Consider the following 16,834-nt stretch of genomic DNA (forward strand, 5'->3'; position numbering starts at 1 on the left):
ATAGCAGCTGTCAGCAGCAGCCCTTTACATATCTATCCTCCCAATACATCTCATTGGATTCAATTCATTTTACCTGAGGCATTTTTGTCAGTCCTCCTCTCAGGCTCTTCCATTGTGTATGTGTGTGTGTTTTGGTGTGTATATGTGAGCTACGTGCAAATACCTACAGTACATTTGTAGTTTTTATCTGTCCGTCGTGTGCTTGTGCACGGGTGCATTCATGCATGTGTGAGCGAAAAGCCAAACAGTATTTACACACATGTTTACCCTTACTGCCATGGGAGCCTGGAGTGCGCCAGGGGCTGCCGAGGTTACACAGCAGGGGAGGAAGCCTGTGAAGCGCTGCCTCCTGATTATCTGTACCATTAATTCACACCTCCTTGACCCCGCTGCTCAATCCATACTCCAGAGCTTGTCTCAAATGGCACAGTGGCGGAGGCCAGGCTCATACATCCTAATCCAGGGCTGACACAGGCCACAGAACTGATGCTCCACTGTTTCTTTTTCCTTCCCTGCTCTCTGTCTTTGTCTCCTGTTCTAAGCCGGCGTCCTTGTCGACTCGGGGCACCAGAATCAATCTTATCAACTGCATCCAGTGACACTGATGGCTGCAATCAACCAAAAGTGGCAGTTTTCCTGTGATTTTTATTTTTGGGCGTATAAATTGGAAGCAGTGCTTCTCACAGAGGCAAGTGAAGGAGACTTCTTCAAACTGCTTTGAGGGACGAAAGTAATCACTCTAAATGTAAATTAAGATTTTCTAAATGTAAGCGATGTTCCGTTCTGTGTCCTTTGTGAGGTAGAAACTTCCTGGGATCTGTGTGTCTGTCTGCAGCTATGGCTGGAATGTAGAGGTCAGATTCATAATTAACCCCTTACACTTTTTACGGGTAGAGAGGGGACATCAGCGACTAATGTACTTTATTGCAGCCGGGCTATTTCTCTTATTACTTTATTTCTTACTTGTGATTGAAATTGCATCCAAATCCCACATTCTCACACAACTACTTTCCTCGTCTTCATTTGCATTTCAAGTGTGCAAACAAATTGTGTAGCCACTATTCGTGGGCAGCGTTTTGCTTTGGTTGTTACCACTCATCAGCATCAGGCCCATGTCACTGTTTGATGGCTCAGTTTTGGCGGCGGTTGCGCAGAGGGGGGGCTCCAGGAGTCGGGCGCGACAGCATCAAGCTGGGTTCAGAGGTTAATTGTTAGTATTTTGGTTTGTTACTCCACGTGTAGCTTCCATCCACTTTGATTCCCCCCTTCACCTTTTGACTGGCAGAGAAAGGCTTTGCGCTGATCATGTTTGGCACTCATTAATAGTCATAATCTGAGGGAGGCTGATGTATCGACAATGGTGTGCATGTGTTGCCCCCCTACTCCTTATTCTCCTCCATCCTGCTGCTCCGTGCCCCACTGTGGTGGACGATGGGCAGGCTGGCTGGCAGGCTGGTGTGCGGGCGAGACCGGGAGCTCTCTGTGGGTGATGAAAACGCATTCTCCGAGCTTAATTGAAGGTAGAGCTGTCATGTTCCACGCAGACAGCCACATGTAATTATTCCAGTCTGCCAGGCTTCAGTTTGCCTGTCAGCTACCTGCCTGGGCTGCCTGCTGCTGCTGCTGCTGCTGCTGCTTGAGGGTGCATAGAGACTGAAAGCAAAGGAGGGGTAGATAAGGGGATGGATAGAGAAGGAGAGGAAGGGAAAAAAAAGTGTGTGCGTGCTCGGCCTGGCTGGGGAGTTTCACTGGAGGGGTGCATAAAAAGCAGTGATCTTCCAATTTGTCTCTGCTGCTCGTCCTTTCTCTCTCTCTCTATCTTTAACTCTCTTCTACCGACTTTTCTCTTGTGCCGGCACCCTCCAGTCAATCTTCTCTCTCTCTGTTTCTGTCTCCATATTTCCTCCTTCAGGAGGAGACGCAGAGGAAGAAAAAAAAGTCAGAAACAGAGGCATAGAGAGGAAGAGTGAGCGACAGTAAATGTAGGCCCTCCACAGATAGCCCAGGCCGCTAAACATAGCCTGCTTGGTTCAACATTGACTTCAATTTGGGGAACCTCAGAGTATTTTGTTCCTCCATGTGGCAATTAGGATGTCAAATCAAACTTGGGAAGGCAAACAGCAGAGAAAGCCTCCTCGCTGCTATTTCCAGACACCACGTCTCTGTCTCAAGCACACACACACCAGCCTCTTTCTCTCTCACAGCCATCCAGATCTCCTAAGGATTACACAAACTCTGAAGCTGCTCAGAGAGCTTCTTTCTCCCTCACATGGACACAGAAGCACACACAGTGTTATGGAAATGATCACATCCCCGAACAATGCAGAGTTCTTGACCCAGCAGTCCGGGGAGCCATAAATCGGGGTGTTTCAGCGGAGGCCTGACCCTTGACCCGTCCAACACCAGGCCTGTCCTTACTGTCAGTCAGGCCTTTATCTCCCTCTGACCTTTAAACATTACCCAGACAACAACGGGGCAAAGTCAGAGCCCTTATCCCCAATCATACGCCTTTTTTCCCCAGCATTTCACACCATGACATCAGTGTGTGCTTCGTGCTGCAGGACGTCTGCTTCCATTCGATACAGTGTGCGAACGAGTCCGTTTGGTTTTGTCTGAAACACTCAGCAGTATCAAACATACAATCATACATACAGCAGATCAGCATTCTCTCTCTGCGGTTATTATGTTGCTTTTACGTCATTCATGATTCTCACTGGCACATTACGACAAGGTCTGTCTTGTTTTGCTCTTGGTTTATTTTGCATTTATCAAATAGGCAATTTGGTGACGGTTATAAGATGCCTGGTGTTGTTTTGAGCTGTGGAGGACCTCAAGGGTCTATTCATATTCTCATTATATCATTGGGCATGCTAATTCATTGTTTTAACGTATGTATTTACTCCTATGCAGATGACATATAGCTGCACTTGGACTCTGGCTGTTCCAAAACTTTTGCAATTTAAGTGAGGATAGATGTATTTTAGAATTTCTTAAGAAAAGCTTATTACCCATCAGGCTCTACACAATGAAGCCCCTGAGTATATTTCTGAATTATCGTATCCATACGGGAAGTACACGTTTTCCTCTTTCTATTAGATCATCTAACTCTACTGAAATGAAAGAAACACTTTAAGACTCATTTATATTACCTTGCTTTACTTCTTTGTTGACGTCTTTTTTATTTTTCAAATTTGGTTTCATTGCTTTTATATTTGTTACCATCCTCCCTGATTGATATGTTGATTAATGACTCTATGATGCCAAACTCGTTGTTTTAAAAAATGCCTTATGAGAGTCTTTACACATGGTTTTAGTCGCCAAATGACCAAAGGAGTTACTCCTTTGTTTGTCACTGCACATGACACTTACTGAAGGTGTGAACAGTCTATCTTCCACTGCAGCTCGGCTGAAAACTATTAAATGTAACAAATGCGTAAGATTTCCTGACTCATCCAGACAATTTGTCAGACTTAATCAAATTCTCAGACATCTCGTGTCTGACATCCATCTCCCTAATTTCCATAATATTCCAGAAATTCCATGACCAGTAGGAAAACTGCATACAAGATAATATCTAAGCCCTGGAGGTATTGTCGATTCAGCTCAGCACAGAACAAGACACACGCCCCTCTGGCTCACAGGGGTTTTCAACAGCACAACCACATGAAGGCACTGTCTGCTTTATTCCACTAACTGATTTCTTTTCTCGTCTTTTCCCTTTTACCATCAAGCGTTGTAAATTATAATTGCTCTGATCTCATTCAAATGCATTTAATGACAGACCAATAGGGTAAATTACAGCTTTAGAAAACACTTTGTGAATCAGTAACCTAAACCTCAATCTGTGTTTGCATTCATGCACATATTCTCGTGTGCGTGCACGTCCGATTGCATGAATGTGTTGGTCCTGTGCCAACATTGGGCAGCGTGCGCTAAACAAGATAAAAGACTTTTCCAAGAAGCTCACTAAATGGAACGTGGATCCTGCTGTTTGTCTGGAGAGGAGGCTGTTCGAAGGCTGGAGACGCTCAGGAATTTGGGGCTGAGTGGGGCAGGGCCACCGGGGGACATGGGACTCGCTCTGGGTCACTGCCTCTGAGGTCACCAACCCCATTCCTCCCTTTTGTGTCCCCATTCAACCTACAATATGTCATGAGCAACAATATTCCTCAACAGCAAACGAATCCACCCATTCTGCTTAACAAGTCATTTAATCTGGTATTGAGCAGTGAAATCTTATTTTATCTAAAAAGTAAAAAAAAAAAAAAAAAAAATCCAATCATGCATGAGATCATTTTATTTGTTTCCAGCTGTAAAATCATCATTTCTTCATAGTGAAAAGGAAATTAAGATATTAAAATACCATCTTTAAACCTAATTTGGATGACAAATTGGCTTTTTTGCTTGTGTTATGCATGAAGTCTTGAAGCATGTGTCAGTCATCAAAAATTTATCATTTTCTGTTGGCAAAGTTTCCTCTACATGATGTGGTCTTATGCCTGTTTGCATCCCCACACTCTGTCACACATTTAAGTGCTTTTATTCCCTGGAATAAACTAATATATGACTGAGTAGATGAAATGTAATGCAGACTGTACAGGAACACACCATGTTCTGTCTCACCGAGCTGCCACTCGGTAAAGAAAACAAATGATCGCTATGTTCTTCACTGGCTCGGGTGCTTCGTGTCAATTCTTTTGCAGCGCTGAGTGATAATAGGCCATGAACATTTAATTCATATGATCAGCAGATTCACAAGGCTGAAAAAGTAATCATGGGGTGCCAACACCACATTAAAAAACATTTTTTGGCATTGAAAAAATTCAAAAGGGATGAGACGCAACATGAAGACAGGGGTCTGTTTCAAAATGGTTATGGGGCAGAGGCAAAAAAGAAACTTCAGGAAACTAAAATAAAATCAAGAAAAGAAAAGAAAAGAAAAGAAAAGAAAAGAAAAGAAAAGAAAAGAAAAGAAAAGAAAAGAAAAGAAAAGAAAAGAAAGCTCACACCCTGACTGCAAACTACCACCCTGGCACTGCTCTGTTCAAGCAGCACACAGTAGTAAATAATAGTGATACTTCAAAAACGTATTGGTACTGTCTGTATGTGTTGTTGGGCATGAGCATAAAAACTTTCATATGAGTGCAGCAGCTTTAATAGACTATCATCTGCTGCACCACAGCTTCACCCTCTGTTCAAACACTTGACAAAGCCCACTCACTGCCTCCAGGGTGCATTGAGGCACACCTGTGCTCAATATCCCTAAACAAGCAGAGGGCACACCTGTGTTCACCAGCACTAAACAAGCACATGATGAGAAACAACACCGCAAGTGGAAATACATAACCAAAAAAATTACACAAACCCCCAATTATCACCACAAAAGCTTGGATCCAGATCATAATTTTGTGAAACACAAAGTCAAGTACACAATGGAAACAATGTTGTTGAAGATATAGTAATTAGTTAAATAGCAAAATCAGACTGGCCTCCACTTAATGATTTAGCAATGAATTAAACCTCACAACGTTGGAGAACAGGGCCACGTAACAATGCATTACTCAAACAGAAATTTAGTGTTTGCTGAATAGGAATATAACTAGTCAACAAAAACACATACTATTCCAAAGTTTTTGTCATGTACATTTGATCAGTTTCCAATAGAAAACTGTGCTGTGTCATTTGAGATTAGCTACATTTGCTTTACACTTGTGGGGTGTTTCCTTAAAAGAATCTGCTATCAACAACGTGGGACTTGATGTTTGACTTGCTAAAAGTTTATTTGGTTTGAAACAAATCTATCAAGTTTTCTTTATTGGATTAGAGTTAGAGTTCAGGTTACACATGAATAACTGAAGGCATCTCAGACGACCCTCTCTGCTCCCTTGTTTTCTCTTTGGTGCAGTGTAGTCTGTTGATTATGGGGCGGTTGCTGTTGGAGGATATTAGCCGCCTCCGTGCAGCCGCCTCCCCGTGTGATGACGAGCTCCACAGAAACCCTTCACACAGCTGGAGGCTCGGGGGCCCCAATCTTCAGAGGCGTGCGCCCGGCCCCCTCGACACAAACGACGCCGATGTACAGTTTTGTCTCTTTACTCCTCTCCCTCCCATTCCCTCCCTCTTCCTCTCCTTATCTGCCTTTTTTCCACCTCCCTTCTCCTCCTTCGTCTGTTTTTTTTTTCTCTACTTCACTCTGACACGCCCTCTCTCTCAAAGTCTTTAGCAGTTCATTTGAAGTCTGTTTGCACAGCAGGGCAACCACATTTAATTTATGGAAATAGAGCAGAATTTTGGTTTATGCAATGCATTAACATGAATGGACGCATGATCATCTGATGTGCAAATGACACAAGTCTGATCACCTTCAGCATATTAAGAACTATCAGACACATGGATTAACGTGTAGCTGGCCTGATTGCCTGACTGCCTTTTTGATTAACTGACTGTATTGTATTAGTGATTTTCAGTCATACTGTGGTTTTACAGATAGCAGTGTCGGTATGTTGGTCAATCCGAGCATCACTCTGATCCAGTCTGAACTATTGAATGGATTGCCTTGAAACTTTATAAAGATATTCACATTCTGCAGAGGATGAAGCCTCCTGACTTTGATCATCGCATCTTTTCCTCTCCCACCAGTCAAGTCTACATTTTTGTCTGATGAAATTTCTCCACATCGACGTAATGAATTGTCACAGAATTTCGTACAGATATTCGTGCTTCCCAGATAAGTATTTGGTGATCTCCTGTCTTTTCCTCAAACACTGCCATGAGGTTCACACTTCTGGTTTTGAGTCAGCTACTGGATGGATTGCTAAGACGGTGCAGACCCCATGTGTACCTAGTATTAGCATGTGATCAGTATGTGGATAATTTGCAGGTGCTTGAACTTACACCTGGTTTTAATAACTGTTCTCATCTCAATTCCCACATTGTGAATGGATCTCAATGTACATATTAGTCAGGTGGAGCTGACGGACTTGTCAATAAACATATTCCAGTTCAAGGGAAGCAACACCATGAATGGGTGTAATTGGTATGAGGTAAGACTTGTTGGTTACTGCTGCTAGGCTATTCATAGCTTCTGTAAAGCTTGTCTAAGCTAGCAGAAAGATGCAGAGTTAGACAACCTTTCTTCTTGAAAGTTTTTTTTTTCTTAAGAATGTGGTCACGTTGTACAAATTGAATTTACATCTGGCTGAGATCCAATCTCAGTGCATGTGTGTACACTTTGTCCTTATCCAGACTGCATTTTTAGCAGATGGAAATTGGTTATTAAGTTTGTAGCAAGTTTGGTCATCCCATAACTTTCTATCTGGTGCCATCAACTGGCAAAAAAAAAAAAAGTTAATTGTCCAACACTTTCAGATATCTGCAAAACGAAAAACATTCCCATCAGCCTCAGCTGCACACTGTTTAGTGCTAATTAGCACTAAGTGATTCAGCAGTGGCCCAGCGTTGATTTTTTTTTCCCATTCAAAACTGAAAGTTCTCCATGTCAGCTATTCAATTATTCATTTTTTAAATATCCAATCAAAACTGTCACTGCGCTCCTGCGAGATACATACCAGTAGTTTCTCCGCCATCTTATTTTTCATTTTAATGAAATGGAAACATTAGTCAGATTCTGAATCCAGTTTAATCAGAGCAGCTTGGAGTGTTGAAACTGGGTGTCTATAAGCAGAAAAAAAGTCACTTCTTCCCTGTGAATAAGCTGCAAATCTGGGCCAACCACCGCTGAGACCCACCATGGCCCTTGGGCTCACTTAAGGAAGGTCTGTAAAAACCATGACTGATTTACATCTCCACTGCCTGGGCTTCCGCAGAGCAGTGCCGCCCCCCATCCCACTGAGGGTGCTTCAGAGAACCATGGAGGGGTGGGCTGTGAGGGCACAAGAACCACTGAGGGGGGAGCAGAGAGAGGCCAAGAGAGAATAGGAGTGTAGAAAAGAAAGAGGCAGAAGAGAGAAAGAGTGGGAGGCAACAGAGGGGGGTGGAGGTCACAAGGGCAGTCCAGGGCACTCCCAATCAGCGCTGTGTAAACAGGCCTCCTCCTGGAGTGGACAGGTTGCAGGGGGGAGTCCTCCACGGGCCACTGGGGCTGTCAGCAGAGCAGATAACTGATGGCAGGAATGTGGCATTTGTTCTTAAAAGAGGGAGAGCAGGAGGAAGAGAGGGAGGGAGGGGAGGGGGAGGAGATCAACTAGTGGCAGAAAGCGGGGCCGCCAATTAACATCTACTTGATGCATTCGTACAGCCGGGCCTCTTGCTCCTTAAGCCCTGCAGCTGCATTTCTGCTGGCAGGCAGCCGCCTGCCTCCCCAGCCCTGTATGCTTGCGCACAGATCCCCTTAACGACTCAACGGCACCGGCCTCAGGTCCACAGCAGTACAGTGCTTACATTGTCAGACAGTTCAGTCATCACTCTGTAAACTGCTGGTCATCTCATGAGCTCTTAAAACAGGGAATTTATCGGAAGCTTCCCAGTTTTTACATCGAGAATTTATCGTTTTTCTACCAATAAAAACTATGAACAGGGACTTGGTAGCGTTTTGGTGCCACTCCTTGCTAAGCCTCTAAATGTAACTGCAAAATGTTTTTGTCTCACATTACAGTCTATCACCACACATTCTGTCAGTTATAACCACCACCTCTGTCCCTGTCTTCTCCCTTTACATACAAATCGCGGTTAGGAAGATTGACATCAATTTAGGAGTTAAGCTGCACCGATGGGATTAATGTGATCCACAAGTCAAGTCCTGTCTGCAGCCTCTGCGTGTGTCCTGTCTGCCTTGAGACGGGCGTTCATCTGCCTCTGATCCCAAAACAGTTATTAGCCTGTCCTCCCATCAGGAGCATACAGAATGGAGATCTGAGTCTGCTGACCTTGCATCTGTGTTCAAAAGAGAGGCAGAGCTGTCCCTCCGTGCCCTCAGTCTGCAAATGGAGCCATGATCCCCGTCTTTGACTCTCCCTCTACCACCACCCGTTGTGGTGGCCTTTGAGGCTAAGTGAGGTGTAAACAAATCCAATATACGCTGCATTGTATGGCACCCCAAGGGTCCCAATGAAGTTACTCTAGAGGTACAAATCACTCCGGGTCAGGGTTTGCTTGCTTTTTCTTGCTCTATTTCCCCTGGGCTTGCAGTGCCCCCACTACCCAGCCACCCACCTCTGCCACCATACAGGTTTATTTACATTTGGATGTCTTAGATTGATTGAATGGGCCCCTTTTTGGGATAGTACCTCCAAAGGCCTGCTTAGTGTTCAAACTGGAGACCACCGTGCAGAGAGGGAAAGGTCCACATGTTCTGTTCCTTAAATCACAACGCCATCTGACTCTGGCTGTTGCACAGAGTGAGGATGTTGGTCCTTAAGCTTTGCCATATATCAATGTTACCGTCAGCACTGGAAGAAGTCAGTGCAGGATCGTGCCTCTTCTCCCTGCTCTTTAGAGGCTTTTGTTCAAAGGTTCCGAAGTGAGACTTTCATATAAATACTGTAAATATACATTTACAACCTGTAGCCAATCGAGGAAAACTTTTCTCAGCAGTAATGGCTGATTTGGAATAGTCAAGTCAAGTTAACCTCTGGAAATATCAGACTGGAAACAAAATCATAAGGAGAGCATCAGTTTTACCTCCAACTAGTGTTTCCTAGTGTTACTAGCTACACGTTTCCTGCATATGGTCAGAAATAATAATAACCACCTGTATTGCATTCCTATAAAGTAATTTCTTGTAAAATGCTCCAGATTCCTGGCAATTTTTCCCTCATTCGTTAACTTCCCAAGCATGTGCAACTATGTGCAACACAGTGTTGCGTAAACAGTTATGTGCAAACAGTTCCGTGGGTCAGCAGGAGACAACTATCGATTTCCTGACGAACACCCTCCCCTGACCTCGCAGGCAGTTAGCAGGTCACTCCAGGTTCAGCCTCAGGGTGCGGCCTGCTGCCTGTGTGTGTTTTATCTATAGTATTAGAGAAGTGCAAAGGAATATGAGACAAGTCAGTGCTGTGTTGTTAAAAAAAAAACTTGAACTGGACAGCAAGGATCTAGCTTACTGGTGTTATCTGCAGGTCACTGACACAGGCTTCAGCAGGTATTCAGTCTCTAACGTTTCATGTGAGGCCACTGACTAAACATATAATACACTGGAGCTATTGACAGTAATCTGCCTCAGTATCATGGTGAGACTAGCATGTATAGAGAGAATGACAAAGGCAGTTTCAGTATCACTGGATGGCAACAAAAGCTCCTTTGTGTCCAGTTATGTCACTATGAGCTGCTGCTCAAAACGCAGGAGTGTTTTGGAGGAGTCCTCATTTCCAATGAGGACCTGTTAGGGGATGCACAGTTCACTGGAGCAGGTCTATGTGTGTGTGTGTGTGTGTGTGTGTGTGTGTGTGTGTGTGTGTGTGTGTGTGTGTGTGTGTGTGTGAGACAGAGACAGAGAGAGAAAGACAGAGATACATGCTTCAGCCTGCATCTGAACACTTGAATAAGAGATTGCGTTACGGGCCAATGAATCAATTCACGTAATATGATGTAGTGTAGCTGTAAGGTGGCGGTTGCTCCAGATGCATATCACTTGAGCTCACTTTTAAGGTAATCGGATGTGACACGTCTGTGAGGCTAGTGACGACCCAACTAATGCGAGCAGCAATGCAGTCTGACTTGTCAGCATGGGCTGACGCTGTTCAATCAAGTTGCAGCCCGTGAGTATTCTCCTTCAACTGCAGTCGTGTGTTTGTATTCACACTATTTGTCAAACATATTCTCCTTAAGCTTAGCTGAACTCAAATATCCCTTCATGGATATCAACTGTCGTGATTCAATCGTGTCCATTTGAATTGATTTTAACCTTGTATGTTATTTTGCACTATTAATCAAATGAAAGTGGACAGTCATGTCAATGCTTAAGTTACTAACACTTGTGGCAACAATTACTAATTATCTTGGCTAATAATGTGCAACACACAGCCTTGAGTTCAAGCCAAATCAATATGTAGAGATATGCATCAAATCATAAATTTCTATTTTTTCAAATTAGCTGAATACTCCACAATCTTTCCATGTACTCCCTGGCAAGTGCAGAAGTATCCTCTGAGGTGCAAGTACCACTGGTTGGGAAACACTGATTTACATATATCCCAGTAGGAAATTGAGATTATAGTATCAACCTTGTACCGTTTACTCATGTTTGAATGGATGGTTGTATTCCCAAATTTTCTCATGCTCTACTTTCATGGATCTGGATCATCAGTTTTTAAGCCTAACCATCACGTATGAGAGGCAGAGGAGATTTAATTAAGTTAGTCTTGGGAGATGTAATTAAGCAACATTGTGTAGCGGTTCTTTCCACACCCAGCCGGGCGATCGTAGGATAGGTGGGAGCACGTCCTGAGGCTAGCTAGCTAGCTGGTGCAATCACAGTGCTGTCTCACAGTATCAGGTATTTTCAATATAATAGGGTTTGGCCTGGTTTCTCTTCGCCCCAGTTAGAGTTCTCTTTCTGCTCTGCCTAATTAGACAAAAACAGTTCCCTCCTGTAAGCCTTATCAGCCTAACATTACCGAGGTCTCACTGAGGCTCTCGTCGGGCAGACACGGAGCATTCACCGCGCCGTACACTCGACACAGAGGAGGAAGACAGTGCAACACCTGAGCCTTTATGACTGATCAAAGTTGCACATTCATATTTTAACAAGGAGGGACCATATCCCACTTTGACGAAAGGGACCTTTGCGTACCAACAGATGCAGCTCTGTTCATTATCTATGGAGGAATGTCAGGATTCAGATCTGTGAAATGCCATTTGCTGAACGCTGTCACACGCTCCAGCACGCTCCACAAACCAATTAAACCAAATTGACAGGATTGTTCAAACCAGTCTGATTTGTCAGTCCCCCCACCTCTCCACCACACCCCCCCAACCTCCTTACACACACACACACACACACACACACACACACACACACACACACACACACACACACACACACACACACACACACACACACACACACACACACACTGTGTATGGGATTATTTTACAAGCAACACTGTCACGGTTTGGATTATTCACGTCTGTGTGTTTGCTTTTAGTGTGTAAGCCATTAATATTAACTATGGCAGGAGAAGACTGTATTTGTCAAAGCTTTGCAGTGGTTTGTTCCCTATCACAAAAACACAGAATAGAGAAGGATACCATCTAGTAATATTTCTGACATTTATTCATTTCCAAAATCCCCATCATGCCAAATGTAGCTGTCATTTATTTATTTAATCGTTACTATCAATTAGCAATAGGAGAGTGCAGATCTCCACCAGGTGACTCTTGGAGGATGTGGGTGGGGAACACTGAGTGCAGGGCAGGCTGTGTTCCCAGTGTGTATGCATAAAAGAAGTGGAATGAATGGGAGATAATATGCAGGTTAAATGTCAATTTCAAAGTCAAAATGGCCACAAGAATCCACCACGTATGCTGTTGCTGTCTGAAACAATATTCCAAACTGAGCCAGTTGTCAATCACTTGGGACCCCTGTTACGAGGGTTGAGGAGTCAGCAGTCAATAGAGGTATAAAACAGAGCAGTCAATAAAATAGGTGTTTTGAAAAACTGTGCACAAAAACCATTTGGCTGATTGGTCCAGTAGAATGTGAGATTAGGCTGTGGACAGATACACACAGACACACTGACACTTGCACACACACCCATGATCCCCTCCAGGCTTGCGCCTGGCGGAGATAATAAATTTAAGAACATTACATGAATAAGTTACATGTCAGACATTTAGCATAGCACCCATATTTCGCTCAGATGACTGAATCAAATGCTCCTATTGGGGACATGCATTTTTAATAGCATGTCAATGCTCATTGGTTTATCATACTGTTTACAGACCCACTGGGGTGCAAATTAACTTAAATTAAACTTGCTCGCTGGGTTTTTTGGTTGAGAATATTTACGTATGCTGTTGGATCTCCATGCTGACAGGGCCTGAAGAGATTATTTTTCCAAGAGCACAACCTCAGGGTGAGATGTTTATTGAAAATTCAATGAAAAGGACCACTTGCTCATAGAGTCAAAACAGCCTCAAACACATTATGAATTAAGTACATACTGATAAGAATCTACTGTTACACTCAGACAGGGTTTCATAACACATGGATCCATATACAGTCAGACAACGAAGTTATTATTTCGACAAACAAACCTCAAATCTCCTCTCAGACAACGACAGTCAAACAAAGATGTATTATCTCATGACCTTCAATACAATTTCCAACTTGATGAGAGAATCTGATGATTTGTCTCTATCAAAATAACTCTCGAGCAACATTTCAATGCAAGTCAAGTTTTCCAGAGTCCCACCAGACAAATCCCAGAGCATCCCTACATAAAGTAAGATCAGCTTCTACCTCACAGACGCAGGATTTCAGCTGCGGTCAGCTGCGTTCTCCACCACACTTCAGTCTGCAGCAGCTAATAAGACTATTTCAGCCTTCTACCTGCAACTGATGGCTGAGATGCACTCCTCAATAATGCATTAGACAGGCAGGCTCGCACCCCTGGGTCCCCCCTCTCTCTCTCTCTCTCCCCCCTGCACATACTGTACAGGCGAATACAGTGATGATGCTGCCTCTGCAGCCTGACTCAAAGGTGAGTAAGGTCTATTGATTTGTGGACAGAAAGCACCACTTCTCATCTTCTCTCGGCCCGGCTGCAAAATGGATGGGAGTGAAGAGGATGGTGGTGGTGGTGGACGAGGTGGTGGTGGGGGCAATACACAACAAAAAAAGTGAGGGAGATGGAGAGGGCAGAGGAGGGGGTTTTAAGGGTGTTGGGGGGGTGGGAGGGAGGGTCGAAGGAGATGCAGAGAGAGAATCAAACTGGAAAAATAAGAGAGGCACCGGTGCTTTGTTACTCTTTCAGCTGCGGTGACATCACTGTGCAGTTTCCCCGAGGACGGAGCAGAGAGAGGAGGGCCGAGGGGGGAGGAGAGAGAAAAAACAAAAGTTGAGGTGAAGGCAGAAGTGACTGTTGCTCTAGGAAGCAACTTTCATGGTCTTCTTAATCTCTTGGGCATTCTACAACAGAGAGTTTCATCCTATGATATCGGTAGTATTGTGCTATTTGAGCACAATATTACAGCCAGAGAGAAACTACATTTACTTATCCAATCCCTCGTTTGCAACTTTCAGTTAGACATGTCCTCAGCCAAGAACCTGCAGTGTGCCTAAAAGCTCAGTGCACTGCAATTTGAGAAAACACATACACTGCCAAAGACAAAAAAAATACAACCAAATAATGGAATGCAAGCAAATATAGAAATGCACTTGGCTGTGACTACCCGGCAGTAGACATAGACATAGACGAACTTTATTGTCATTCAGTGAACAGCAGGTGTGCACCGAACGAAATTTCTTTTGCAGCAGGCTCAGCACAGGGTTGAAAATAGTTAAAATGTATATATAAATATGTACAATTTATGTACATATATAAATGAAGAGTATGTAGTGAAAAATATGTACATTTCCTTAAAGAATGTTAAACAGCAGAATAATTTGGTTTATATAGTGTGTAAATATACAGTAGCAATTGAGATAAAAAAAAAAAATAGCAGCAGGGATATGCAGTAAGTGAAATATACAATTGAAGTAATTTTAAAGTGCATTGAGAGGAAAGTGTGGGAAAAGATTTAAAAAGGTTTATTCCAGTTTGGATTGTGTCGTTCAGATATTATTGCAAATATCTGCTGTATACCTAATGCATGTTATATATGTATATGCAATAGCAAATATAATAATATATGTACAGTATAGCGCACAGGCTAGTAACACACTCATGTACCTGTAGTAAGTAACTCTGGCCACAAACCATAGCAACAACTCGTGTGCCCGGCCATCTAAATCTGTTTTTATAGTTTTATTGTAGTTCAGCAGCTTGTATTTGTTGGTCTGTATTTGCAGTGTGTTTGCATTTGCGGCACATTTACATTTTTGGTTGCATTTTCTGTATTTGCAGCACATTTTGTCAGCCTGCATATGCATCATCAAACTGTAAATTATGATGTTGCTTTCATTTTATGGTGTTATTGTCAAGTTGCATGTGTTTTCTGCAGTTGCAGTGCATTGAACCGAATGTTTCTCATATTGTGTGTTTTAAAATGAACTCATTCTTCATGTCAGTCTGGTTTGAACATGAAATTTACATACTCTACTTTTATCAGATTGTCTGATAAACAGTCATGCCAATAAAGTGAACCAGAGCGGAGCCAAGATAAAGAGCATTGTCTCCTCATTTGTCTCTGTCCACCAGTGGCTCCCTAAGTGGACTCGCCATTGATAACCGCACAATGCTCCCCTTCCCGCGCAACAAAGGCTCCCTCAACCAGATGGCAAATTAGTGCCAATTGTTCAAAAACAATGTGGACGGCTGATGACAGACGCTCAGGGCGCACGGCGGAGACAGCAGCAGGCCGTTGTTTGGACAGAAGATTTTTCCATTCAGAGTTCTCCTGCACCGCACTCCCACACCGAGCAAGCGAAGGGCAACTGGGAATCATTATTCAGTACTCCAGGGGCCCGGCCGTTTAACACACATCCGCCAAGTTCAATCCGCTCCAATAGACACATGGACTTGTGATTTCTCTTTCAGCGTGTTGGTGGAAAACAGATGAGGTGCTGCTGATACGTTCGCTCAGGCACAGTTTTGACAGCAAGCTCTTTTTTTTTTTTGCATATAATCTGTCCAAGTCTCAGGTCATTAAAGTAACACTGACTTCGGAGAGTACATTATTAGGCTGACAGCTGAAGGTATTAGTTTGCTCTTCACTTCATTTTATCACAGCTTGTTCACCAGTGAAGTGTGTTTTCATGTGAAGCTGGATGCTGAGTTCAACATCGGAGGGTTCAGAAATTTTTGCACGCTGCCTCACTCCATCTCATCGCGTGTAGCAGCTGCACTTCACTGCAATGAAACAATATGTGTTGTTTCTGGCCATTTCTAGAGGTCTCCTCAATGTTAATGACTTCAGGTATGAAGTCTGTGACACGCTGCTGACACGCTGGACAATTCTCACATTTGTGTGAGCTGACGAAAAGCTGGCAGAAGTGGAGTTCTATGATGAATTGCACCACTTGCTCAGTGGCGTCTGGCTTTAAGAAAATAAAATCAGCCAATTGCTAATGTCCTGTTGCTGTTTCCAAGGTCCGTCCCCCCCCCCCGCCGTTAAATTAAAATGTAAAAATGTATGTGTTTGGTTTGGTCAGTTATTACAATGGCATGAGGAGAGTGAGATGAGGTAGTGGTGTTCAGGATTATATTTAGAGAAAAAAAAACAGGAGCTCTGCTGCAAACCACAAAATGAAGAGGCCACAGCTTCTGTTCAAACAAGCATAACAAACCAAGGCTTATTTTAGCCTTGCTGGTGAGCAGTCCAGAGGACACACACTTCTGAGCGGACAGCTGCGGTATTTACCAGAACCACAATCTATTACCATTAGATAATAAATCCAAAATAAAAGACAATGCCAAGAATAACAGCCATAAAATAGAAAAAGATCACCCCATTACAACACTGCTCGCTTTCAGAGTATGCAATTAGTTTTTTATTTTATATGGCACGCTGTTCGTATACCAGAACCAAAGAGAAACAGTTTTAAAAAACAGAACAGGAGAAATGGCAATCAGGGAAGACTAATCATATGGACGGGTGAGGGTGGCTATTTTTCCACTGCGACGCATTTGGAGCAGTTCGCAAGTGGAAAAAGATATACACAAACTACAGAAAGCTCCATTTTAATTAACTAAATCGTGATTGTATTAGT

Source organism: Chaetodon trifascialis, chromosome 18, assembly GCF_039877785.1.
Source record: "Chaetodon trifascialis isolate fChaTrf1 chromosome 18, fChaTrf1.hap1, whole genome shotgun sequence".
In the NCBI taxonomy this organism is placed as follows: domain Eukaryota; kingdom Metazoa; phylum Chordata; class Actinopteri; order Chaetodontiformes; family Chaetodontidae; genus Chaetodon; species Chaetodon trifascialis.